General features: G+C 36.7%; 1 protein-coding gene and 1 pseudogene across 4 annotated transcripts in view; one reads left to right on the forward strand and one right to left on the reverse strand.

The window, feature by feature from the left end:
• Nucleotides 1–27,706, forward strand: part of LOC108588667 (uncharacterized) — a 708,321-nt gene that overhangs the window by 253,325 nt on the left and 427,290 nt on the right. The window lies entirely within an intron of this gene.
• Nucleotides 16,874–18,624, reverse strand: LOC100403869 (ran GTPase-activating protein 1 pseudogene; annotated as a pseudogene).

Consider the following 27,706-nt stretch of genomic DNA (forward strand, 5'->3'; position numbering starts at 1 on the left):
TAATCTTGCAAAGTGAAAGCTTACTGTTTATGGAAAGACATTATTGTGTTTTCTACCTTTCAAATATCTTCGTTCATATGCTATTACACTGAATGGTTCTTTGACACACTTGTGTATCCTTCACAGCGCATAACAAAGTATTTTGTCATAAAATAGAGTTGTAAGCTGATAAATAAATAAATGGCATATCTGCCATAAATGCACCATAACTCTCCTCTGTCTATGCTGGCAATTGCAGGCATTTTAAGTGCTGGAGTTCAGGAGTGCTTTTCATCCATCCTAGGTTTTTTTTTCTGCCAAATCGTGAATACTCTCTGGGAACTAGTTCATTAAAGGCTTTTCTGTTACAAGGTATTTAATAATTAAGGCAAAGATGCACATGTATAAAAATTAAATTAACTTATATAACTTTATGTATGTATAAAACACATACAGTAGTACTCATAGTAAACTGGCAGTAACTGTCAGTCCATTTCCTGTAAAATACATTTTAATTGTAATAGTTTCTCTTGAAAACCTGACTGAAGAGCCTTCCTGATCTTAAGGAATTACATTAAGAGAATAAATGTCAGACACTGGCTTCTATATTTTGGGAAAAGCCGTGTGCCTTCTCTAGGTATCGCATGTTAATGGCTACTTATTTATCTACTCACAACTGTAACCTTGACAAGGTTACTAAGTCAAACAAGTAGAATTTCCTCTCAGTTTACAAAGTCTTGCTGTTTTTTGATGGGTAGTACAGATGGTCTTTACTCTGGAAAAGATGATTTTTCTCCTCTTATCATGATGTATGAGTATTCAACAGATAAAAGATATATAGTCAGATAGAGCCCATATCTGCTTTATAGGCCTACACCTACACATATGAAAACTCATCAAGAAATCAGTTCATTTTTATAGGTTCCATGTATACGACGTTAGAATTTGTGTAGGGGCATAAGAAAGCTAGATTCAGAATGGAAAATGTCATAAAATTAATTCTCCTGCATTTGCCTCAAAAATAATGAATTTTAAGGCAATCTCACAAAAATTTCTAAAACTGTTTTCATTGATTTAACAGATGTGTAATAAAACAAAGAATTACTTCTTAAAGCTTTCATGGAATTAAAAATATAGTGGAACGGCTTTATTAGCTCTTTGTAATTTAATAAATTTTATTTTGGATTAACTTTATCATTTTAAGATTTGAATTAATATTGGAATGCTGACACAGTTTTTCTTTGATCTTGGGCAACTTCCCTCTGCCATTTTTCAAATCAACAGTCTCTTTTACAAATAGCTATATTCTGCATATGGATATATTTGTGGGCTTCTCTATGCATAAATTGTATAAGAATGCCAATTGCAAATTGCCTTTTAAGGTTCTATCTGGATGTAAAACAAAGAAGTTTGGAAATGATTACAATTTTTTCAGGAACTGTATATAGTATACACAGTATATAGTAAACAGAGCAATATAGTACTAGACAAATGGGCTTTTATTGACCAGATTCCACTGTAAGGCAGAAACTTACACTTTAAACCAGCTAAAATCTCAGTGGGATAGTCTCAGGGTTAGCACATTGTGTTAGACTGTTAGCACAAACTTTTAAACATCCATTGTTTCCTATTATTTTTTGACAGGAATATGTCGAAGATACAAAATCTTAGTAACTGAACTCTCTCCCAACTTGCATAAACAGTATCTACTATTAACAAAAAATGACTTGCTGTTAAGCTAGATTGACACCCCATTTGCCTGCATATGTTTATTCCAATTGCCAAAAGCTATTGTGAGGCAAAATTTTGTCTGTATGTAAAGTAAAGCACCTGGCCTAAATCATAAAGAAGTAGAGAGATTAAAGTTTATTTTGGTTGCTAGCATGTGCTGAATATCTGCAGCATTGTTAAGAAGCAGCTTTTTTACTGAGAAAATTAATTCTATGACCTAAACTTAGCAAAATAAAACCTGAGTAACTTTAAAAATTTTAATGCTTTGCCACTGCTCCTAAACCTTTTGCCGCCTTTTGCTTTTTAACAGGGCACACTGGATATAAAGTGGCCAAACTTTCTGTAAACCTTAGTAACTTAGAATAATCCAGAATAGCAGGTACAATAAAATGTTAAAGGTCACCAAGATTTTAAAATCTAATATCACCTTTCTTAAAAATAACTGTTAATAACCTCTGACTCATAGCATTACTCATCTACCCTTTCTTTCAGACTTTATGAAAAACTGCAACCATGAGTCAGAAAGAGATTCAAAAGGGTAGTCAGTTTCCAGGGTGAAGCCTCTTTTGAAAAGTCATTATTTAACACGCTTGCCATTGTTTTTCATAATAATCATTTTCGATTAGTCTACTTTCCTTCCTGTAACCTTCGATTTTGGGGCTATTTTACTAAATCACCAAAGGCTCCCTACTATCTCTTCATAAAACATTTGCTTTCATAGTGCAGCCATATTTTCGAATCAGCTTTTGAGTTTTGCACCTGTTCTGTAACAGATACGTCTTCATTTCTACATGTTTTCTTTTTGTCATTCCACAATTCAGATTTAAATAAAAATCTTAATATATTATTTTGACTTTCTTTAAAAATCTGCTTTTTTTCTGGTATGCTTACATTTAAAAATATTTTATCTTATTGCTTTTGATTTTTTTTTCTTTTTAAATTACATTTTTGGAGGCTGAGGCAGGTGGACCACTTGAGGTCAGGAGTTTGAAACCAGCCTAGCAAACATGGCAAAACCCTGTCTCTACTAAAAATACAAAAATTAGCCAGGCATGGTGTTGTGCACCTGTAACCCAACTACTTGGGAGGCTGAGGTGGGAGGACAGCTTGAGCCTAGGAGGCAGAGGGTAGAGTGAGCTGAAATTGTGCCACTGTGCTCCACCCTTGGCAACAGAGTGAGATCCTGTCTCAAAGAAAAAAAAATACAGTTGACTATTTAATAACACAGTTTTGAATGGTGTGCTTCCACTTCCATCTCGGCTACTCCTGAGACAGCAAGATCAACCCCTTCTCTTTCTTCTCCTCCTCAGCCTATTCAACATGAAAATGAGGGTAAAAGCATTTATGATGATCCACTGCCACTGAATAAATGATAAATATATGTTCTCTTCCTAGTGATTTTCTTAATAACATTTTCATCTCTTATTTTATTGTAAGAATACAGTATGAAATATTAATACATATAAAACACAAAGATGTGTTAATTAACCATTTATGTTTTCTGTAAAGGTTTTATCAACAGTAGGATATTAACAGGTAAGTTTTAGGGAAGTCAAAAGTTATATGAGAATTTTTGACTGCATAGGAGTTCAGTGCTCCTAAACCCTGTATTGTTTAGGGGTCAACTGTATATACTAATTATTATTTGAAAACAATTTATTTGACTCAAATTATGTTTATGTTGATGTGTAGTCCTTTTTTTGTCTCAAATAGTGATCACATTTTAATTTTTCAGTTTTCAAATAAAAAATTTGTATTGCCTGCTAGTCCTCTCAATCAGAATTGGATATTTCAAATCCTTTTATCCTACTCTGACCTAGAATCTAATAGAAAATATAAGAAAAATACTTCTATTTTCTTTTTTCTCTTCCTCCTTTTCCTAACATGTATTGAGAATTTATTATGCATCGAGGTCTTCGTGTTCATTATCTAATATTCATAACCGGTAAAGTAGCTGCTATGGTTCCTCTCTTGCTTGTGAGGTACTTGGGGATTTGGACTTGAAAGAGTTTACTAGAGATCCCAGACCTAAGAGTGGAAGTGCACTCTGGCAGAGGGTTCTACCATCACTTGATGCTTTATCTGTGAGAAAGCATGTGTGCGTTTTCCCCAAAGTTCACATTTTAAGTTGAAAGCAATTAATGATAAAGGAAATTATAAAAGAAAACAATCTATTTATACAGGTCCTTCAGTGATCTTAGCATATCGGTATCTTTAACAGCAAGATACCCCGATTTCATGAATAGACACAACCAACTTGAAAGACTTGGAGTCTGCCTTGAAACATTCTGGTTGCGTGCCTTATGAAGAGTTCTTTGGCTTCTCTCCAGCTCCTGCTTTCTGCATTCTTCCTCACTTCCTTCTACTTCATCAAATTGTTCAGCTTTCACGATGGTCTGGCCACAGCTCCCTCTGTTCACAAAACTTTTGGTAAAAGATACATGAGAAGGAAGGGCAAAGAATGCACAAAAGCAGAAACACCAGCTGAAGTCAGCACCCACTTGGTAGAGGCTCCACCAGGAGGATCATCCTCCAGGCTGAAGGAGAATCTAAATAGCCAGAGCTACTTATAATCTCTTGCATCACAAGACCTGTTAAATTAAACCTCAAGCTCTGTCAGATTTCTGGAACTTGTAAAATGAATGTGTCAATGGAGATACGTGAAATGAGAAACAACTTACTGCTATTAACCATAGGAAAGAAAGAATGCTGGAGAGCAGGGAATTAGAAAGATATTCTGTGTTTCTCTTCTTGGCTTTAAAAATTATAATTGAAAGAAGAAATTGCTAAAATTTAGGTATTGACAGTATTCTTTACTTGTTTGATGTCCTAATTTTGAAACTTCCTGTCGTGAAAACATTTATATTTGTATTTAAACATATTATATTTTACTTAAATGTGTTTTTAGAAGCTTCTCAGAACCAAATATTTATTTTGTAATTTCAGCCTCTTTGCAGAAAATAATATGTATAAGATCACAATGATATGACACTGTAATATGATTATTATGGAAACTGCTGATTGTAAACCATAATTTATTAGTTATTAGGTAGGACTAAGACAAACGGATTAATTCATTAAATTACTGTGAGGCAAATTTTCTTTACTGGAGCAGAGTCAAATAATGATATTATGCCAGAAATGTACAGATAATGCTTGTAGTGTTTTAGCTTATGGGTACTCAGAATGAAATACAAGAACCTATCGTTTAGCTAAAGATCTGGAAGAATCATTCAACATTTTGTCCGTGTTTGGTTTGCTGAATAGTCCATTTACTTCTGATGTAGGATGGAGCAAATACAAGCAGTTGTGGTTAGGCCAGCTTATGGCAGGACTAATTGTAAAGGATGTGACCTCTCTAGTCTAGGGTTTTGTGGCTGAAATCTGGTGTTGCCTGTTACTGGTTATGCAACTTAGGGCAATTATGCAAGCCCTTTGTTCCTCCTTTCCTTTTTACAGAGAATGGGAATAAGCACACTAGTATATACCTCACAGGAGTTTTGTGAAGAATAAAGTAATATGAGTAAAGCACTTTGTACAATGTCTGACATTCCATGAGAGCTCAGTGAATGTTAGAGATCAGGTGATGTGGGTTTCAATCCCAGCACAACCCTTTATTAGCTGTGTGATTTTGAGCAAATCACGTAATATCTCCGAGTGTCTACTTTTTTTTGAGACAGTTTTGCTTTTGTCTCCCAGGCTGGAGTGCAATGGTGCAATCTCGGCTCATGACATTTGCGATACTTGATCCCGAGTAGCTGGGATTACAGGCATGTGCCACCATGCCTGGCTAATTTTGTATTTTTAGTAGAAAGAGTTTCACTATGTTGGTCAAGCTGGTCTTGAACTCCTGACCTCAGGTGATCACCTGCTTTAGTTTCCCAAAGTGCTGGGATTACAGGCATGAGCCACTGCTCCTGGCCTGAGTGTCTACTTTTTAAAGTTTGTAATGTCTACTTCTGAGGGTAGTAATGATGATTAATTTACACAATGTTTGGAAGTGCCTTGATAAGTGTAAAAGCAAGTGCAAGTGGGCAACAAGCATGACTGTAAAGGTAGGAGTGTAGATATAATTTTTCTATTTTCTTTACTGTCTAGTGTACAAGTAAACAGGTAATTAAAACATGGGTAGATGAGTTTTAGTCCTACGGAGGTTTGTATATAAGATTAGAGTTGAAATTAGCTTATGAGAGAAAAGTAAAATTTTATGAGGTCATCACATGTATTTTAAATATTTAATAATTTAATTTGAAAGAATTATGCATAAATATAATTATTTAATGTTAAACCCATTTGTGTCAGTGAAGTCTAATTTTAATGATGATGTAATGATATTGCACTCGAAGAATTTATAGAAACCTAATACAGTCAATAAAAAAATTCTTAGAAGTTACTCATTGAACATAATTTAAAACTTTTTCTCCCTGCTTTTTATTCTCACTGCTGTTACATTTTCTCAGGCCCTTGTCCCTCTCACTTGATGATTACAGTAAGTTTCCTAATTGGTCTTTTAATTTAATTCTTCTTGACTTATAGTCATAGATATTCCCCAGCCCCTACACCACATTGTTGTGACAATACTAAGACATAATTCTGATCATGTAAGCTCAACTGTTTAAAACTCTTCAATACTTCCAACTTGCCCACAGGAGATGGTCACAAATCCTTATCAAGGCGCTCTGCATTCTGACCCTGGTGTGTCAACTGATTCTGCCTCATCAAAAAGCAGTCCCTCTTTCATCTTTCTTTCCCAGCTCACCCAGTCTTCCTGACTGGCCTCCCTGCTTCACACAATTTTGCCTTTGTTCATTGAGTTTCTTCTGCCTGTGAAAGGCATAATTATATTGTAGGCCCTACCTCATGTGTTATATTTCTTGTGGTCATTGCTCACCACCCTCCATCAGAGCACCTAGCGTAATTCCTGAGCTTACTGATATCTAAAGTTGTTTTCTTACCTTTTTAGCCTGGAAGTGATAGGGAGAAAGAATCATGTCTTTTATCTTTGTATTCCTAGTATATTACACAATACTGGGCACATAGTTGATGATTACATTACTGCACATATTAAATACTGTATAATTCTTATGTTTCAAGCCAAGCAAAACTTGGTGGTATAATCTATAAATTCATTTTCTGTTTTTATTTTGGATAAATGTCCTCTTAACCAAGCCACTAGCTAAATATTTAACATGACCACAAATTTTGGCTTGTGTTTGCTGAATTAAACAACTACTAAGTAGCCTCCCCTTTGTTTCTAGTTACTAGAAAAGTTAATGCAGCTTTTAAACTACATAATTTATAACTTGATGTAATAGGTTCAAGTCCATAAATGACATGTTTAATTAGTGTGAATTATGTACAGTCTGGCTAAGGATTGTGCTCATTTTCCCAATAGGATATCCTCAGAGAAGGGGGTGCTTTAAAAGGGCTAATTTAAAAGAGGATGCACTTCTATTGTATTTGGTTCAAAAGCCTGCACTTAATGAAGTCACTTTGTTTTTTCTGGTAAAACACTCAGGACCTGGCTAATTAGTGATCCAGAGTCACTGAGTCAGAGCGATTCCAAGCTGCTATAAATCCAGAGAGTAAAATATACCTTCCATTTTCCCATGGGTCTTTGTAAACACAGTGTTATATGAAATGGTAGAAAAGGAAGACTCCAAATTTTAATAATGTCAATGAGACATTTTTGATTCTTATCTGAAATATGTGAATATATGAACAGTCACAACAGTTTTCACAGTTAATGTGCAGGTTTGGGATTTGGGATATAGCATCATTGAAACATCTCAGTCAGTAACATCCAGAAAAAAAATACAGCACTGACAAGACTCCAAGCATATTAATCTACATTCTTGTGAACACTACTCCTGTGCCAGAAATTCTTCTGAAAGGAACAAAATATATATGCCTGCTGCATGTACTTCAGTAAGGTCTGCAGTGATGTCCTCTCCTATCCAAAACCAACACTTAAGATTCATTTGCTCCTTCGCCCTTACCCTTTACTCTACCATGTATTAGAGATGATGATAGGCGGGAAGGGAAGGTTGTCTTAAATGTGGTGAACTGTGAGCAATGTGGAGTTTGTAAAACTCCAGCTGATTCTGCTAAATCAGGTTGGCTTATCTCATGAACTATGCATTAGTTGAAGATATAAGCATTTTCTTCAAATCTCAGTTTCTATTTCTGGGCTGCTGTTTGACCTTGCATATTAGAATTAGGTTTGCAACTTTTGCAAATATACAGACATTCTTCTTACTTTGTGTAGCACGGTGACAAAAAGTAGTTTGCATAGTGCTAGTCCCAGAACCCATATATTCTGTTTATAAAAGCAGGGAATTTGTATGTGCTTTCTTTTTATTTATAATGAATCCTTCTACATTTGCTTATACTTCATTTTCTTTCTTTATTTTCACAATTATTACACACATAGTTTATTAAAACAGAGTTTTAGCTGTTCTCTGGTGCCTTAAATCTGTATTATAACTGGGTTGGGTATAAATAATAAAACCCCGAATCTGCTGGTTGCTCTATTTAAGTGGTTTTTCCCTTCTGATTATTCTGCTTATGGTCTAAAATGTCTCTTTAGGTATTTTTGGTTCTAGAACCACTGATTGATTTATATTGCTTAACACATGGACTTTACTTTTTATTTATGCATTCATTCACTTATTCATTTCCTAAAGGTCTAGGGACAGCCTGCTATATGGCAGGCACTGTTTTTTTGTTTTTTTTGGTCCTAAATCAGTTAATGCAAAGCACCTTACTCCCTTCTGAGAAGACTCAAAACATTTTTGGGATTTGTTGAGGGTATTTAATATTCCATTTTATGTCAACTATTGGATTGCTGGCCATATAGCTCCTTTTCTGGTGTGACTGCTGTAGAGTTTCCAATATGCACATTTAACTTAATCACAAAGAATATTAACTTACCTTTAAATAATCTTATTTCCTATACAATGAAAGAAACTTACAAAGTGTACTTATGAGTTTTCTATTTCTGGTTAAGATATTACAATGAACATAATTGTTTTAAAGAGCTTACATTGGCTTACACTTATAAAAGATGTGCAACTGGGTTCTATGCTCAGGTTATCACATAGCTGAAATTAACATGTTGGTGGCTGAGCTTTTATCTAGAAGATTTGGCAAATAATCTGCTTCCAAGTTGATTCAGATTGTTGGCAGAATTCAGTTCTATGTCCTAATACCCCGGTGGTGGGTTGCACTCAGTGTCAAGAGACCTTCTACATTACTCGTCACCCTGATGCCCATTTTATAGCCCCAATACTTCACCTAATACAGATGGTTCCTGACTTAAGATGGCTTGACTTAAAAGTTTTCAACCCTAGAATGTTGTGAAAGTGATACTCATTCAGTACACTCCTTGATTTACAGGGGATTACATCCACATAAAAGGGTAAACTCCCTATAAACCCATCCTAAATTGAAAATACTATCCTAAATTGAAAATACTGTAAATAGTATTTTCAGTTTAGGATGGATTTATAGAGAGGTTACCCTGTTGTGAGTCAAGGAGCATCTGTGTTTTTCATGCTTCAAATTTCTTTGGTTTCCTCCACTGAGGAAGTCAGAAAATTCTGCTTTTATGGGGCTCATGTAATTATATTAAACATATTCAGTTACTCTTGCTATTTGAAGGTCAATGAATTTAGTCAACAACTACACCTACAAAATATATTTTGCCAGGTAGCATAGATGATCATGGCTGTGATAGCTTATAATTTTCACAGTCCCATTTGGGGATTAGGGCAGAAAATCTGTGGATCTATTTTTGTCATTCTGCCTACCACAATTTCTACTTCACTTTGATTATTCATTGTGCTATTGTTGCTATACATTTTCTACATCTGTTATAACTCTCAAAATACTTTGTTATTAGTTTTTAAAATTAGCCATTGATTAGCCAGATTTCATTAAAGAAAATTTTAAAATGAAAAGACATCTATATTTGCCCACATACTTAGAGTTTCTAGTACTCTTCATTCTATTGTATGTATCTGATATTTCATCTGATGTTATTTTCTTTCTATCTTGAAAAACTTCCCCTACCATTTCTTCAAGTACAAATGTTCTGGCAACAAATTCATGGTTTTGTTTGTCTGAAAAATGTCATTATCCTACCTTCATTTTTGAAAAATAATTTTAGTGGACATAGATATTTAGGTTGACATTTGTTTTCTTTTAACACTTTAACTTTATAATTCCACTGACTTGTTGCACAGGGTTTCAGATGAGATGTAAATAGATATTCTTATTTTTTCCCCTCTATATAATCTGATCCCCACCTTCCACCGCTTGCTACTTTTAAGATTTTCTTTTCATCACTGAGTTTCAGCAATTTGATTATAATAGGTCTTGGTGGTGTTTTCTTTGTGTGTATCTTGCTTGGGGTTTGTTGAACTTCTTGGATTAGTGCATTTATAGCTTATATCAAATTTGGAAAATTTTCAGTACTTAAATATTTGGAAAATACAAATATTTTTTCTGCACCTCTCTCTCTATTTCTGTCACTCCAATTACATGTTTGGTAGTCCTCTTGTTATTGTCCCATATGTCTCTGGAATTTTGTTTTACTTCTCAATGTTTTCTTTTCTATGCTTCTTTATAGATAGCCTCTATTACTTTGTTTTCTCTTTTATAGTGTTCATTCTGCTGTTGAGAAAATCTAGTCTTTTTTTTTTTTAATTTCAGGAATTTCTAGATATAGAATTTCAATTTTGTTCTTTATAAATTTTTATTTTTCTGCTTAGGTTTCCTATTTGTTCACTTATTTATTATGTCTCTATATGTAAGTTTTTCAATACATTTCTTATACCTTATTTGTTAATTGTAACACTTTTGCCATCATTGGTTGTGTTTTTACATACTTTGTTTTGCTTGATTATTAGATTTTTCTGCTCCTTTGCAGGTCTACTAATTTTGATTGCATGCTGAATATTGTGATGTTACATTGCAGAGTGCTTGTATTTCATAGTCTTTATTAAAGAATGTTGAATTTTGTTCTAGAAGCTGGTTAATTTACTGGCTGATAAGTTTTATCTTATTGAGGCTTGTGTTTGGTTAGGTCTAGAGTAGTACTTACTCCAGAGCCAAAGTAATACTACTTTGAGTGTGTGGACTTTCTAGACTTGTAACTGAATGCTGTGGCAGGTTCAGTGAAGCCACTCATTCTGGTTAATCAGAGCATTAATATCTCTCAGCACTGTGTGATCTCTGAGGCCTCCAAAGTCCTCAGTAACTCTTCTCCACCATGCCTCATGAAGTCTTGCCCTGTATAGATGCAAGTTAATATTGTACCAAAATCTCAGTAAGATCTCTGCAGTTGTCTGGAGATCCTTCTTTGTATAGCTTACTCTTCTTTCTCAGTTTCGTACCTCAAAAGTTTCTGATGCCTCAATAGCCATTAACTCTGATATTTGTTTTCCCTACCCAGCAAGACTATTGCTTTTTTTCCCCAGGATACTGTTCTATGCTGCATTACGGAGCCATTTCATCTGTGTCCCTTCTCTAAAAAAAATGACAGACCTTGGATGTCTGGTGTCCAATTTTTAAAAAGGATTGATTCACATATTTCCAATTGTTTAAAGTGAGACATGGTAATCCAATGCTTGTTCTTCTTTCATGGCTATGACTGAAACTTGGCCATTTAAACATTTTGAAGTTATTTATTTGATAAGAAGATGCTTTAGATATTAATCTCATTTGATTAAGTGATTACTCAAATCCCTGTATGTCATAAGATTTTATCTGGGATATGAATTTCAGAATACTTTATCAACTCCATGTGTTAAGGAGACTACAGCATTCTTAAGTTGAAATATTTCATGCCATCTTTAGTTTTATTTATTTTGCCTTGGGGAACTCTGTTTCCAAGTCTTGCTCTCCACTTGTTTTCCCCTTGTGGCTTAATGTTGGAATTTAGATTTGGTTTCCTGGTGAAGTCATAATGCTTCATTTTATTCACCATTATTTTTAACTTTTGTGACCTTTTACTCGCATATAATTCTCCATAACTCTTTTCTCATTAGGTTGTTGCTAATTGCTAAAGTGGACCTAGTTGTAGAATGTCTAATGTAAAGCTAGTTACCTATGAACATTCTTCTACCAATTTCAGGGTGTCTAGTGATTATTGTCCTATATCTGTATTCTCTAATGTATTGATTACCCAAGTCCTTTTAGTAAGAGGTGCCCATAGTAACTAGTGGAGTTTTATGCCTCATGATATACTCATTCAATTGGTTGAATCTAGCCAATCACTTAAATCTGTATTTCGTTTCCAGAATGATTTTTTTTCTGTGTCATTAGAGTGGATATGTTAGCTACAGACATACTATTGCCAGGCTGGAAATAAACAACAAAGTTATTAGGCTTCCCTTCATTTAATGAGATCTCTAAAGTGCCTTAAATATCACTCAAGTCTTGTATTATGAGAAATCACTTTTAGAGTTCTAATTTTATTTTTTGTTAATATAACAATGTCTACTTCTATAGTATAAATTCTGTTTAGCCAAACAAATCTAACTTTTGTGTCCTTTGGGAACATATTCCTCCTTATGTTTTGTAATTTGTGCAAGATGTAAACACTTACTTCCTCCCCTGTGCTTTCTTTCTATCTGCTATCTATCATTATTAATTTATATATTCTTAGTAGACGGCTCTTTTAGAATATCAACATTGTTAAACTCCCCTGGCAATAAGTTAGATGAAGGATCCAAAAGAAGAATTACCATTTCCCAACCATTTATCTTTGGGATTTTTTTAGCATGATTGTCTCCACTTCTTGTTTTCTCTTACTGTATTTGACAAATACTTAGGTACTAAACATGAAAGCACTTTTTTTCTGTTCTTACTCTTAAAATAGTTAAGCTCAGCTGATAATGTCTCAGTAGGGTTAGCAGTCTTGCTTCTACTGCATTGGATTTTAATTTCTCCCCCATCTTAAGTTTTTTTGTAATAGTTGCCATAGATGTTTTTTAAAATAGATATTTAGGGCTTTCTTTTTCTTTCACACAATAAAAATTTAGATAGAGACAAGGTAACAACTCTATACCCCTTTAGTGTCTTTTTACTGTCTTCATGCTCTTCCTCCTACCAAAAAAAAGTGTTTTCTATTTCTGTTTAAAATATGGGTAAGTGCAATTATTATACTAATAACAATTAAAATTATAAATAAAAATGTGAGCCACTCAAATTTCTTCATTAAGAGAATGTCAGAATCTTGCTATTGTATTATAGATGGGGTCTTGCTATATTGTTTGGGCTGTGGTGCAGTGGCTATTCACAGGTGTGATTGTAGCTTATTACAGCCTCCAACTGTTGGAGGCTACAACTTTAGCCTCCAACTTCTGGCCTCAAGCAATCCCTCTACCTCAGCCTCCTCAGCAACTGGAACTGCTGGTGTGTGCCACCAGGCCTGGCTACTTTTTGGTCAATATCCTAGCGTCTGGTGTTTATATACCATGGTAGTGCATAACTATTTCCACCCTGAAGCTTCACTCTAGATGGTAAGTCACAATGAAAGAAAATCTTACACCAACTTGAGCTGCATATATAGATGTTTATTACCAAGCAGATATAATGGCAATAAAACTTATCTGTAGTCCTGTCCCAAGTGTACTCAGCGTCTTGCTGGAAAGCCTTGCTCTATGAATAATGTGATGATGTTCTTATAAGATACTGGGCAAGCATCATGTCAAAGCAGGAAGCGGGATCCTCCAAACTCTGTATGTAAGAAATATTATCTTCCTTTGTGTTCCCAAATCAAGGGTATTCTCTTTTGAGTTCTCTTCCTCTTTGTCTTAGCAGGATGAGACTCTTCTCCTCTACCCTCTAGATAAAATTAAGATTCCTTGGGTCTTAAGCAGATGGAAACATCGGGTTGGAGCTTGGCATTCAGGTCACATTTAATAGACTTTCTGTTTAAGCTCACTCGCAGGGTTTGTGAGAATAGGTTGTTCTCTGTGCCAAATTTTGAACCTATTAACATTTTTTTAGCTTCCACCACCACAATATTTTATGATTGGTATCAGGCTTCCTTAGATCACTTTATCAGGGGTGTATTTCAGTCATTCTTGCATAGGACTTTGCCTCTATCTTTATCTGGTACTAAGTAGGTCATCAGGTGTTAGTCATTGGACCCCCCCACCCCCACAACCTGCCTGTTTTCAAGAGCACAAAAATGTGAGAAAAATCTGAACTTTGTTAACTTCTCCAGGATTTTATAATCAATATTATAATTTCAATAGACCCGTAAAGTTTGTGTTTTACCATGTTGTTTTATTTTGAATTACATGAATGGGTGGGTAGGGACATTTAAATTTTTTCAGTGTTTAAAACCTAGAAAGATTTTCATCTGGCTCTAATACCAGGGAAAAACTACCCAACTCTCTTCCCAGCTTCTGTAATGTGCTTTCACCCTCCATTTCCCATCCCTCACCTTCTAGGACCAACTTTCACTTCTTTTGGAAGGCTGGCTTTTGGTTCTAGGGTAAAAACGGTCAGTTTTCCTCTAATTAATTAGCTATTAAATACATGTAAGTTTTTGTGGTTTATTTTCTTAAAAATTTTGACAGTTAACCAGCTTGTTCTGTGTTGTGAGGTACATTGCATCCATCCTTAATTGTATTAGCACTGGCATATTTTTATGTAATTTTAAAATTTGCCAAGTAAGTGTCAATAAATATTTCAATTAACTATAATTTTAAAAGATCTATGCAAACAACTATTTATAATAGCTTTAAAATCATGAGAATTTCAACTTTTAAAAGTTTAAATCCTAATTTTTTAAATAGTTGTTTTAACACAAGTAGTATACTTAATTCTATTTAATTATGAATATGTTATGAATAAGTGAATTTAAAACCCTCAGTACCTTGCTTGATCACTTTTTAATTTATGTTAATATTCAGATAGAAATACTTTGAAAAAAAGAAAATAAATTGAATTTAAATGCTCAGAGACTGAAAAGAATGAGTATTCTTTACGTTGGTAAAATTTCTTTAGGCAAGCTATAGTTTTGTTATTTTAAAAAAGTCCTTAAGTTCATATATTTCTAAAGTGTAAACTCTTGTCTAGAGCTAAACCTAATTAATATTTTAATAACTTTTTCTAAGTTTTTTTTCAGATAAATCATTAACTCAATCATTTTATATTGTCCTATGGGAAAAAGTATAATGTTCACCAGATGTTTTAGAAATGTTTTTCTATGGAAAGATAGAACTTTATTATATTTTCTGTTCCATATGTGATCCATTTTGGTGTCCAATCTTTTGGCTTCCCTGGACCACAATTGTAGGAAGAATTGTCTTGGACCAGTTATAAAATATGCTAACATTAACAATAGCTGATGACCTAAAACACACACACACACCCCTACACCTCATAATGGTTTTTTTTTTTTTTTTTTTTTGAGATGGAGTTTTGCTCTTGTTACCCAGGCTGGAGTGCAATGGCGCGATCTCGGCTCACCGCAACCTCCGCCTCCTGGGTTCAAGCAATTCTCCTGCCTCAGCCTCCCAAGTAGCTGGGACTACAGGTGTGTGCCGCCATGCCCAGCTAATTTTTGTATTTATAGTAGAGACAGGGTTTCACCATGTTGACCAGGATGGTCTCGATCTCTTGACCTAGTGATTCAACCGCCTTGGCCTCCCAAAGTGCTGGGATTATAGGCATGAGCCACCGAGCCTGGCCTACCTCACAATGTTTTAAGAAAGTTTACAAACTTCTGTTGGCCCTATGCGTCCTGCGGGTAGACTGTGATTCGGCAAGATTGCTGTATATCTTGCTTAAATAGCCATTAGCCACCTGTGGCTAATTAAACATAAATTAATTAAAATTAAGTAACTTTTAAAAATGAGTCCTTCATTTGCATTACCTACATTTCACATGCTCAATATAGCTGTATTTGGATACCACAGATATTAGATATTTCCACCATTACCTAAGTTCTATTGGTCAGGGTTAATGATCAATTATCTGAGACCATCAATTTATAATTAAATACCTAAGATGATTTTTGTTTGTTAGCATCTACTAATACATTATAACATGTTTTTTAAGTGTAAATATCTGTTTAATTAGATCTCAGATTATGAAAGCAAAACCTTATAATTGTTTTTTGGAGTTTACTTTTTGATGATTATGTCATTTCTGAGTAGTCTGTATGTATTTAAAATGGAAAACATGGGCAGATATCACCAGTGTTTGTTTATATTTAAAAATAACATATTTAAAATATGACACACATGTACTTAGGAAAAGTCATTCATATGAAAAATAGGGGAATATAGTGGTTTTGACTGACATTGTTTTAAAAGCCAAAATAGATTCTCCAGGAGAGCCCTTTTTTTTTTTTTTTTTTTTTTTTTTTGGCAAAGATTTCATTATGGACCCAACCCTTCTAGCAACCTGTAGAATAGAAGCAGTCTTCAAACCAAGGCCAATGAAATTTGAGGGTACCAGCCACTAACACTGCATGTTTAAACTCGTATTCTCATTTTTAGAGTATCTTGTATCTGAGCTCTAGCTAGATTGAGCTTCAGAGGTCATTTAATGTCTCATCCATAGATCTTGAGGTGGACAGTGACTTGCCTAACTGGACATAGGTTCACAGTGCCAGTGCCAGTGCTGAACTCAGATTTAGTGACCTCAGTCATCTCAGGCCACTCTCTGATTTGGTACTTGAGGTTGGTATTGCTTCTCTGCACCCCACGTGACTCCAGTCTCTCCTGGCCTCACGGCACTTCCAACACCACCTGCTCTTTGCACAGCGGTGGATAATGGTGGAGGAGGAGGATTTTGAAAGCCTGCCCTCCCCCCCCCCGCCTTTTTTTTTCAGGTGGTGGTGAGTTTGATGGCAGAGCAGCTCACAGCCCTTTCCCCTGGGGGCCAACTGCCAGCAGCAGAGCAGGGCTGGGCCAGCAGGCAGAGGTTAAAACCCAGATCCCGACAGGAGGCACAGACCTGCACACACACCACACCCACATACATACTCAGAGGACTGACAGGACACACAGGACGCAGACCCGCCCTGCCTCTGGCCAGAGTCCTGTCCAAGGGGATGGTGTGGGCTATACCTCAGTTCATCTGACTCCCTCCCCAGGTCACTGGTCCAGGCCAAAGGATGGGAGAGGCTTTGAGTCTAGACCTTGTATAGCATCTGCAGCAGATTGTTGTGGGCAAAGCAACAGGATTCCAGGGTGCTGTTGGGCTTGGTCATGAATGCCAGCAGCAGGGGTGCAAGGACCTTGGGGAAATAGCCCTGCTGTACCATGTGGTTCAGTACCATCAGGGTGCCGTACAGGTTGGCAATGGCCTTGACCTTGTCTTCACTCTTGAGCAGACCCATGTGCACGAGGAGCCCGGTGAGGAAGGTGTTGGAGTTGAAGGACAAGGAACTGAAGGTCTTCTTCATCAGGGCATCTATTGCATCCTGCACTGCCGTCTCACAGTGGCTTCATCCTTGAACACAGATGACACCTTTAGGAAGGCAGAGACCACCTTTTCGGGGTCAGATGTGTCAGTCTGCTGGGCTGTCAGGACAGAGCTCTTGAGCCCCAGGTTCAGCAACTTCTTTGGAGATGGAAAGGCCAGGAAGGTGGAGGCATCTACAGGAGGTGGGGAGGACAGCACGGGAGCTGGCTCCCCAAGGTTAGGGTCCAGACTCTTCAGTGAGGGTATGGCTGACTTCTCTCCCTGCACTTGATGCTAAGGCTTTTCCTTTTCCTCCTCCTCCTTTTCTTCCTCCTCTTCCTTATCTTCCTCCTGCTCCTCCTCTTCTCTTCCTCTTCTTCCTCTTCTCCTCCTTCCTTGTCCTCGTCATCAGTGAGGGATGCCAGCACCTTGGCCATGTTGAAGCTGTCCAGCACCTCCTGCAGCTGCTCACAGCCTTCTCCCAGGGTGTTGCCATTCAGGTCCAGCTTCTCCAGCTCAGCTTTGTCTGCCAAGGCCTCAGCAACAGCCAGAGCAGCATCCCTCTTGATTTCACAGAATGACAAGTTCAGCTCCTTCTGCTTGGGCAGGCCACCATGGATGGCATCTGCAATGGCAACAGCACCCTTGGAGCGCATCAGGCAGTCTCCAAAATTGATCACCTCTACCTGCTGCAAGATCTTCAAGGTCTCGGCCATGGCTACAGTGCCCTTCTCAGTCAAGATGGTGGTGTTCAGATTCATGACCTGCAGCACGGGGTTGACGACGAAAGCTTGGGCCAGGGCAGTGACACCAGGGTGGTTGATTCCATTCTGTGGCATGTGGACCTCCTCCAGGGTCCCAGTGACCCTAAAAGCTTCTGTCATTGCAGTGGTGCCATCATTCTCCAGACGGTTTCTGCCAGCCACAAAGACCTTCAGGGCCAGAGGCTTGCTTTGGACACTGTATTTCTGCTGACACTCGGTCAGAGCTGCAGCCAGGATGTTGCTGCCCCTAAAGCCCATGCCACAGTTGTTGAGCTTGAGTTCGTGCAGGGTGAAACAGGCTGAGCTCTTGAGTAGGGCCTCAAAGCCTTGCATGCCATCAGGCCCGAATGCATTGTTGCTTAAGTTCATTTCCACCAGCTGGGCCCCCGCTGTGATGAGTCCTTCCTCTAGTGAGATCAGGGCTGGTGGGATCTCAGACCGCAGCCTCCCTGTGAACATGTCACTCCAGTGGCAGCACTTCAACTCCGACTTCTTCTCTAAGACCTTGGTGACAACCCAGGCTGCTTCCATGACCACTGTGTTGCCTTCCAGACGCAGAGCCTCCAACTTGTCAGTCTTCAATCTTTTTAATCACATCTTTAGCATCTTCCATGGAGTCGAGTTTGAGGCTCTTGCCCTTGAAACTCAGCTGTCCTCTAGCCACCTGAGTCTTGGCCAGTGTCTCTTGCAGCTTGGCAGTGTCTTCCAAGGCCATGTTGGTCAGGCTGGTGGGCTCCCCTGAAGATCTGAAGACTTGGGGTCCAGGGATCCCGATGTCAAGACCACTTGTCTGTCCGGTCTCTCAGGCTCCTGGCCTCACACGCTTCCAACACCACCTGGTCTCTGCACTGCAGCAGATGATGGTGGAAGAGGAGGAGTTTGAAATCTCTCTTTTTTTTGCATATTAAACAATTTATTAGAGGTATAGAATTCTGATTTTGATTTTATAACTTAAAAAATCCAGCTCCATATATTTTGTATACTATGGAGTGAAAATGAAGAGGAAAAGTGGAACATCTTAAAAAATCCCATTGTAATGCATTATATTTGAATGAAAATTTTATGTGAATAAGTTTTAACATAAAATCTTAAAATGTTATGGGTCTTAAGTATATATTTTTGGATATTTATGATAAATTTATTTTAAAAACAGGGAAAAGCAACATGATTTATATATATAATATAAAATTACACTTCAGGTTCTGAGGTACATGTGCAGAACATGCAGGATTGTTGCATGGGTACATATATGGCAATGTGGTTTGCTGCCTCCATCCCCCCCTCACCTATATCTGGTATTTCTTCTCATGTTATTCCTCCCCAACCTCCCTACCCACTGTGGTCCCTCCCCATCCTCCCCCCACAGACCCCAGTATGTGATCTCCCTTCCCTGTGTCCCTGTGTTCTCATTGTTCAACACCCACCTATGAATGAGAACATGTGGTGTTTAATTTACTGTTCTTGTGTCAGTTTGCTGAGAATGATGGTTTGTCTTCCACAGTGGTTGAACTAATTTACACTCCTACCAACAGTGTAAAAGTGTTCCTATTTCTCCATATCCTTTCCAGTATCTTTTGTCTCCCGATTTTTTTAATGATTGTCATTCTAACTGGCGTGAGATGATATCTCAATGTGGTTTTGATCTGCATTTCTCAAATGACCAATGATGATACACATTTTTTTCCTATGTTTTTTGGCCTCATATACGTCTTCTTTTGAAAAATGGCTGTTCATGTCCTTCACCCACTTTTGAATGGGCTTGTTTTTTTCTTGTAAATATATTTTAGTTCTTTGTAGGTTCCGGATATTAGGCCTTTGTCAGATGGATAGATTGCAAAAATTTTTTCCCATTCTGTTGGTTGCTGGTTCATGCTAATGATTGTTTCTCTTGCTGTACAGAAGCTCTGGAGTTTAATTAGATCCCATTTGTCTATTTTGGCTTTTGTTGCCATTGCTTTTGGTGTTTTAGTCATGAAGTCCTTGCCTATGCCTATGTCCTGAATGGTTTTGCCTAGGTTTCCTTCTAGGGTTTTTATGGTGTTAGGTCTTATATTTAGATCCTTAATCCATCTGGAGTTAGTTTTAGTGTAAGATGTCAGGAAAAGGTCCAGTTTCTGCTTTTGTACATAGCTAGCCAGTTTTCCCAACACCATTTATTAAGTGGGGAATCCTTTTCGCATATGATTCCTTTTTAATAAAATGAGTATTGTATAGAAACTAGACTAGAGCATATATTCCAAATTCTTAATAATGGCTGAGTCTGAGTATTATGGATAATTACAAATTTTTTCATTATATCTGCCTTCTCTTCTGATAACAAGAAAAATATATTTTAATTTGAATTGCATTTTTATTCAGGATGGAATAGATATTTTAGTTTAGATAATCTTTTTAGCAAATTTAGAGTATTTTAAAAACAGGGAAAATTTGTTAGATTTTAAAGAGAAGACTAAACTATGCTTAACAACTTATCTCTTACTAATTTAATATATTTATATATATTTAGATTTATAATTTAAAAAAGTCCCTTATGAAGGTTAATATTCTGTAAGAAATATGAATGAAGTTTACCTCATTAAAAACTGTTTTAGCTCTTTATTTAATCTTCTGGTATTAATAACAACACTCAAACTTTTATCTTAAACCTTTCTTAACACCATAATCATCTTCTAAATTTAATATCTAATAACCTCTACCCTTCTTTTTAACTTAGTTTGCATTTATTTTCTATATATATTGCACTTAATTTATCATATGCATATATATTTGCTAATTATTCCACACTATTTAGCCCTTAAATTGAACTATTATTATTGAATATATTATCCTGCCTGGTTCATTAGTTGTCTAATGTTTACATCTTGTTCTACTTTGTTGTTAAGTTTTCAGGATCTGGATCCTATGTGACAGGTATTTTATGCCACCCAGGATTTTAATATATCATGGTAGGGTCTGGACAAGCACTTGTTGATGTAGTGCTTACCCAGCTCTTAGACTCTGAAGTACTAGATAGTTAGATTGCAGGAAAATATTTTCCTTTACTTGGTATTCTTCCCACTGGATCTAGGAGATCTGATTTGACACTGGGAGCACAGTGTCAAATAGCACAAATCCTTTGGGGTGCTTGGCTACTGGGTAGGATTTTAAAAGTACCTTTTCTTAAAATTCTTAATGTAAAAATACTTGAAATTTCCCTATTCAAGACTTAGGATAAAGTGGACAACTACAAAGAATGATCTCTGCTTTTAGAAGGGATATGGACTGTATTAGTCAAGTTTCTCCAGAGACAGAGAACCAATAGACAATCCATAGACATATAAAAGAAGATTTATTATAAGAGTTGGCTCGGCCAGGTGTGGTGGCTCAGGTTTGTAATCCTGGCACTTTGAGAGACTGAGATGAGTGGAACACCTGAGGTCAGGAGTTTGAGATCAGCCTGGACAACATGATGAAACCCTGTCTTTATTAAAAATATAAAAATTGTCCAGGCATCATTGTGGCATCCTAGCTACTCAGGAGGCTGAGGCAGTAGAATCACTGAAACCTGGGGGGAGGAGGCTGTAGTGATCCAAGATCAAGCCACGCCCCCCAGTCTGGGTGACAGAGTGAGACTCCAACTTAAAAAAAAAAAGTGGGCACATGTGAATATGGAGGCTGAGAAATCCCTTGATATGCTGTTTGCAAGCTAGAGAACTGGGAAAGCCAGTGGTATGATTCATTTCAAGTCTGTAAGCCTGATAACTAAAGGAGCCAAGTGTAACTCTTAATCAAAAACTGAAAGCCTATGGTCAGGAGCAGATGACTGTCCCAGCTCAAGCCCTTACTTGGACTTCTCACACTCTCCTGGCCCTCAATGGACTGGAAGATGCTCACTTGCATTGGTGGGGATGGGTCTTCTTTACTCAGTCTACCGATTTAAATGAAATCTCTTCTGGAAACATCCTCACAGACACATCCAGAAATAATGTTCTCCTAGTTTTCTGAGCATCCCTTAGCCCAGTGAAGTTGATATATAAAATTAACCATCACAGAGACAAGTGAACAAAGGGTGACCACTGTTGTGATAGGGATTTAGAGGGCCTCTTTGGAGAGCAATAGAGTCCTCTCTACTTTTCATCCCAGTGCTTCTTTCCTTCTGTCTTGTCTTTTCAGTCTGAACAGCACAGCTCTCAACAGGAGAGAATGGCCAGGAAAGGAAAAAATACAGGATTAGACCGAAAATGAAGACAGCCAGGTGAGCTGGAAGAGATAGCCTAAGATGATTTCTGGTTGCTCTGAAGGGGAATTAGAGCTCTAAGGGGACAGAGAAAGGCACTTCCTTTTGTCAGTTTATCTCAAGCTCTAAAAATCAAAACTCCCTGGAAACATGAAAGCCAGTAGATTCGATGTGTAATCATTTTTCGAAGAAGATACCTCCTATCTCTTTTACAGGTTGCTTTCTTTTTTTCAGTAACTGGTTTGATTGAGCCTTCCCTATTTTGCTGCCACTTCCCAAATTGGTCTTTTTAGATGGGTATAGATTCTCTGACAAGGTGTTTATTTACGGGTACATAGATTTCCTGTCTCTTGCTCCTCTGGGTGTGCAGTTGTGTTTTATTTTCCCTTTTTCTTTTGTTTGCTTGCTTGTTTCACTTCTTGATATTTCCTCATAAAGAAAAATAAATGTTTTCTCTGTTGCTAGCTTACTTTCTTCCCCCAAACACTTTGGGGCAGCTTTTTCCTTTTTCCAATATTTTACCTCTTATATGTTTACCCTCTGTGTTAAAATACACTGCCGACATGGGGAAATTCCTACTTTCAAAATAAACAGTTGTCTTTATTTTTAAGTCAAAAAAATAATCAACCTATTTTAGAATTCTACTGGAATATACCTCATTTACAAAAGTTGGTAAGAAACAAATGTGTGCTTATTTTGAAGGGTTTCCAGTTTTAGATATAACATTTTATGTTGAGAAATATTAGTTAAAGTTTCAGAGGCCTCATGCAACAGAGACTTAAGAATAAAGAGAACTATTATTTAAATAAAATTAGAGTGAATTCAGAGAAAGAACAGGGTTTTTTTTTTTTTTTAATCCCTGTCCAATAATCACTTCTCTGGTAGGTGTCTTTCATTATTTCTCAAGGCACAGTAGCTATGGATGACTAGAATTTCTGTAATAGTTCTTCTCTGATTTCTTTCATTCTTGTATTTTCTAAACTAATTGCTTTGTAACAATTGTTTTCAAACATAGAAATCTTAATTTACTTGATTTTCTAGACAAAAAACATCTAGTTCTTGAATAACTGATTCATTAACAATGAAGAGTGTCCTAGGTCAGCCCCCTCAACCTCCCATCTTCACAAGTGTATCTTTAACTGTTTAGCCTGGCTTATTGCACAAAATAGGAATTGTCTGTTTGCCAAGTAAAGAAATAACTGTGATGTTAACAAGTATGCTGTAAACTCTAATGCAGTGATCTATGATCTGGAGTTTGAGAACCAGTGCTTTAGACAAATTTTTAAAGACTTTTCTTATGGAGACCTTTCCTCACTGATATATAGAGTTGAGCTAGCAGAGTCGTCATAAGCCAATGCTGAATGCATTAGAGCTTTTAATTTAGAAAACAAAGGAAAAATGTTCCAGAATAAGATGCTATCAGAAACCTTTTTCTTGGGCTCTCTTCTCATGAGAATGCTAATGGTGGTGGGAATGAGCAAAGTTCGAAGGGGATATAGAAGAAATTATAGTCTTACAGAACTGTGGAAGTTTTCCTCTTTGAGTTCAGCTCTGACTGGGCCATTTGCTAATTCCCAAGGCATGCTGCCTTCACATAGTCAATAACATTGTGTGGGTGTGTGATTTTTGAAAGCTGATGTTTTCCTTAGTATCTACAAAGATGATGGATACTAAAACAGAAAAAGTGATCTGGAGTAAAGAACATTGCAGATAGCATGTAGGGCCATCATGGAATTCACCTCTGAATTTGGAGATAAAAATTAGTGTCTGATAATAAAGACAGAAAAATGGTAAAGATATAATCTTTGTACAAGAGAATAATTTTTAAGTGTATTGCTTAGTAGACTAGAACAATCTGATACTATCTCGGATTCTTTCTTGGACTGGGACACAATGAAGAAGGCAGTACCAAAATTGCTTGTGCTATATAATTATATAAGGCTGTGTTAAATAGAGCATTGTTCTTACATGGAGTGTAAGAAAATTTGAATCTTGGAGTATACAAATATTTCTTCTTGTCCCTGTCACATGCAGAGGTATGGGTCCTAAACAGACAGTATGGTGAATCTGGTGGCTTCCTTGATTTTACCCCATGATGGAGATGGGTACATTAGGCTATCAGAGCTTAAGAAATTCCAGTAAAAATCTCCCAGATAACTCTATTTTGTCTGATTCAGGGTTCACCAAATAACCTGCTTAAAGTAATTGTCATTCCACATACATTTTCTGATAGGAGATAAAAGATTCTGATCAGATGAAAAGGATCATTTGGCTGTTATCATCACAAGTATTGACAAATAGCTTTCTACTCAAGTTTATCAGTATTTTATGACTTTTGGTTATTGTGAATTAGTCATCAATTGCACTGAAAAAGAACAACAACAAAGAAAACCAAAATGTTGCTGAACCAGAACCTTGACCTATGGTGAACCTCTTAAGGTATGCTGCCTACAGTTTTCGTTCTGAACAGTTCAGAAGCCTCATCTTTTGATTTGAGAGTGCATCCTGGGTTTGCTATAATCTCATAATAATGTCACTGATGCAAATAATACTAATAGCAATAAATATTATCTTACAACTGCTTCACACTTAAATTGATCAATCCTGGATTAAGTGCCTTGCACTAATTTTCTTACTTTGTCCTCATAAGACACTATGAACTAGACACTGTAGAAATCCAATTTTCAGATGAGGAAAGGGAAGCTTAGTGAGGTTAAGTAACTTGCCTAGTGCCATATAACTAGAGAGTGATGGAACTCTGACTTGCTTCTTTTACCTAGGAAAAGTTTTATCAACTTAACTAAAAATCTAAAACTTAGGACTTAGCATCAGTTTATCTGTAATGCTCATGGATTTTCCTAACTTTGTGTTAGTTTAGTCCTCAAGCTGGCTTCTATCACAACAGTAAAATGATTGTCAGGAGCTTCCAGGGGCTGCGAGTCTCCTGGGTCACTTCCAATGAGAAAGGAGACCCTCTTCCAGGAGTTCTAAAAGAACAGTGAAGAAGTTTCTTTTCCAGATATCCTCAGGAAATGTCTTATTGCCCCCAGCTGAGTGATGTATCAAGGCCTGGATACATTTCTATAACCATGGGGATTAACTGAATGAAGGTTAAGCTACAAGAATTCCTGCTACATCCAGACAACCAATAGTTATATACCACACACTTATAGGTATAAAATCTTGTTCTCAAAGTGTGATTTAATGAACAGTTAGGCTGGAGTCCTCCCCTTAGAAGAATGTAATTTATGAAAAAATTCAGTTATTTAAAGAAGGACATTTTATGAGGTTGAATAGCATCCTCCCTTTTCTCCCCAAATTTATGTCCACCCAGAACCTGAGAATATGACATTATTTGGAAATAGAGTCTTGGCAGATGTAATTAGTTAAGATGAGGCTATACTGGGTTAGAATGGGTCTAAATCCAGTGAATGGTGCCCTTGTACACAGGCCATGTGAACACACAGATATACAGAGAAACACAGAAGAAGGCTTGGGAAGGTGGTGGCAGAGATTGAACTTACACTGCCTCAAGCCAAGGAACATCAGAAGCCACCAGAATCTTGAAGAAGCAAGGAAGAATCTTCCCCTGAAAACTTCGGTGAAAGTGTGAGCCTGTCAGAACTTGATTTCAGATTTGTAACCTTCAAAGCTATAAAGAATACATTTCTGTTTTTTACAGTCCACCCAGTTTGTGGTATTTTGTTATAATAGCTCTGGAAACCTAATACAGATACCATGGACAGATCTCTCCAACAGTTATGCAATGGGAGAATATATCTGAAATTTAAAACTGACAAACCCAACAAATCAATAAGAAAAACTAAGCAAAAAATAAAAGATTTAGAATAGAAAATTTGTATAAAATGAAACAAAATCAAATACTTGGAGATGCTCACAATAATTAACAATCAGAAATGCAAGTTAAAATATCACTTTTCAATAATTAGCCTAGCCATAATTTAGAAAGATAGATGTGTCAACTCTTGACTGATATTTGAGGATACAAGAACCCATATGTCCTGTGGAGGGAGTGTAGACTGAGCCAGCCATTCAGAGAGCAATGTGGCAATCTTTACTGAAATTAAGTATATGCATATATTTTGACCTATCAATTCTGCCACTGAATGTATGAGCCAAAGAAATTCTTATGTATGATCATAAGGGAACATCTATTAATGGAAATGTCATTGAAATAGTGTTGGTCAGAGCAACCTGGCTGTCTATCATTGAGAGAGTAGAGAGGGGCTATGGACGGAACATTTGTGTCCCTCCAAAATTTATATCTTAAAATGTGAACCACCAATATAATGGTTTTAGGAGGTAGAGCTTTTGTGAGATCATTAGGTCAGGAGGGTACTAGTGACTTTATAAAAGGGACTTTGTAGAGCTTTCTTGCTCACCTTCCACCATATAAAAACACGAGAAGTTGGAGGTCTGCAACATGAACGAGGACTTCACCTTAACCCTTCCATGCCACCACCCTAATCTGACTTGCAGCTTCCAGACCTGTGAGAAACCAATGTTTTTTGCTAAAGTCATCCAGTCTATGGTACTTTGTTATGGTGACTTGGACTAACTAAAACAATATACAGTGTGATGATTATACATCATGGTAGCTTGCCATATGGCAATTAGAAACGATGAATCAGAGACACAATGAATGAATATTGAAAAGACGTCTGTAAAAAAGAAACGAACATAATGAAATATATCATACAGTACTACTTAATAACATTTGCCCACTAATCAGAGCACATTTTACAAGAAAACATAAAGGATTCACTAAGCACATTAGAATGGTCACCTATCAAAATCGTGGATATGAGTAAGAAGGAAATAAGAAAAGGCCTCGCATGGATCAATATTATAGCTGAATTTTGAATACAGTGGAGAATAGGGGCACTGATACCTTGAGCACTTGAAAATCCATGTATAACTTTTGACACCCCCAAAATGTAACTACCAATTGCCTACTGTTGACTGGAAGCCTTACCAATAGCATAAACCATTAGCACACATTTTATATATTTATTATATACTGTATTCATGCAATAAAGCAAGGTAGAAAAAGGAAAATGTTATTAAGAAAATTATAAGGAAGAGAAGATATTTTACTATTCATTAAGTGGAAGTGGATTATCATAAAGGTCTTCACTGTCATAGTGTTCATGTTGAGTAGGCTGAGGAGGTAGAGGAGGGATTGGTCTGGTTGTCTCAGGGGTAGCAGAGGCAGAAGAAAATCTGCATATAAGTGGACCCACATAGTTCAAACCTGTGGTGTTCAAGGATCAACTCTACTAGGAATTTTTTTTTTGCCATTGTTCATTTTTTTGAAAACGACATTTAGAAGTGAGCTCAGTGTATAATCAATGCACAGTTTTACCTCATTCTAGGGTTCAAGTATATTTTTTGGTTTTCTCTTTTCTCTGTTGTTCTCAGTCTCCTTTACTTTCCATCTTCTGTCACCCCTACTTCTTCAGTGTGAGTATTCCTCAGGGTCCATTCTTGGTTCTTATTTTTTTGTTGTACAATTATTTCCTGGGAATTTGAGTCATGTCTACAACATCTATCTACATCT

Source organism: Callithrix jacchus, chromosome 16 (assembly GCF_049354715.1).
Source record: "Callithrix jacchus isolate 240 chromosome 16, calJac240_pri, whole genome shotgun sequence".
Lineage (NCBI taxonomy): Eukaryota > Metazoa > Chordata > Mammalia > Primates > Cebidae > Callithrix > Callithrix jacchus.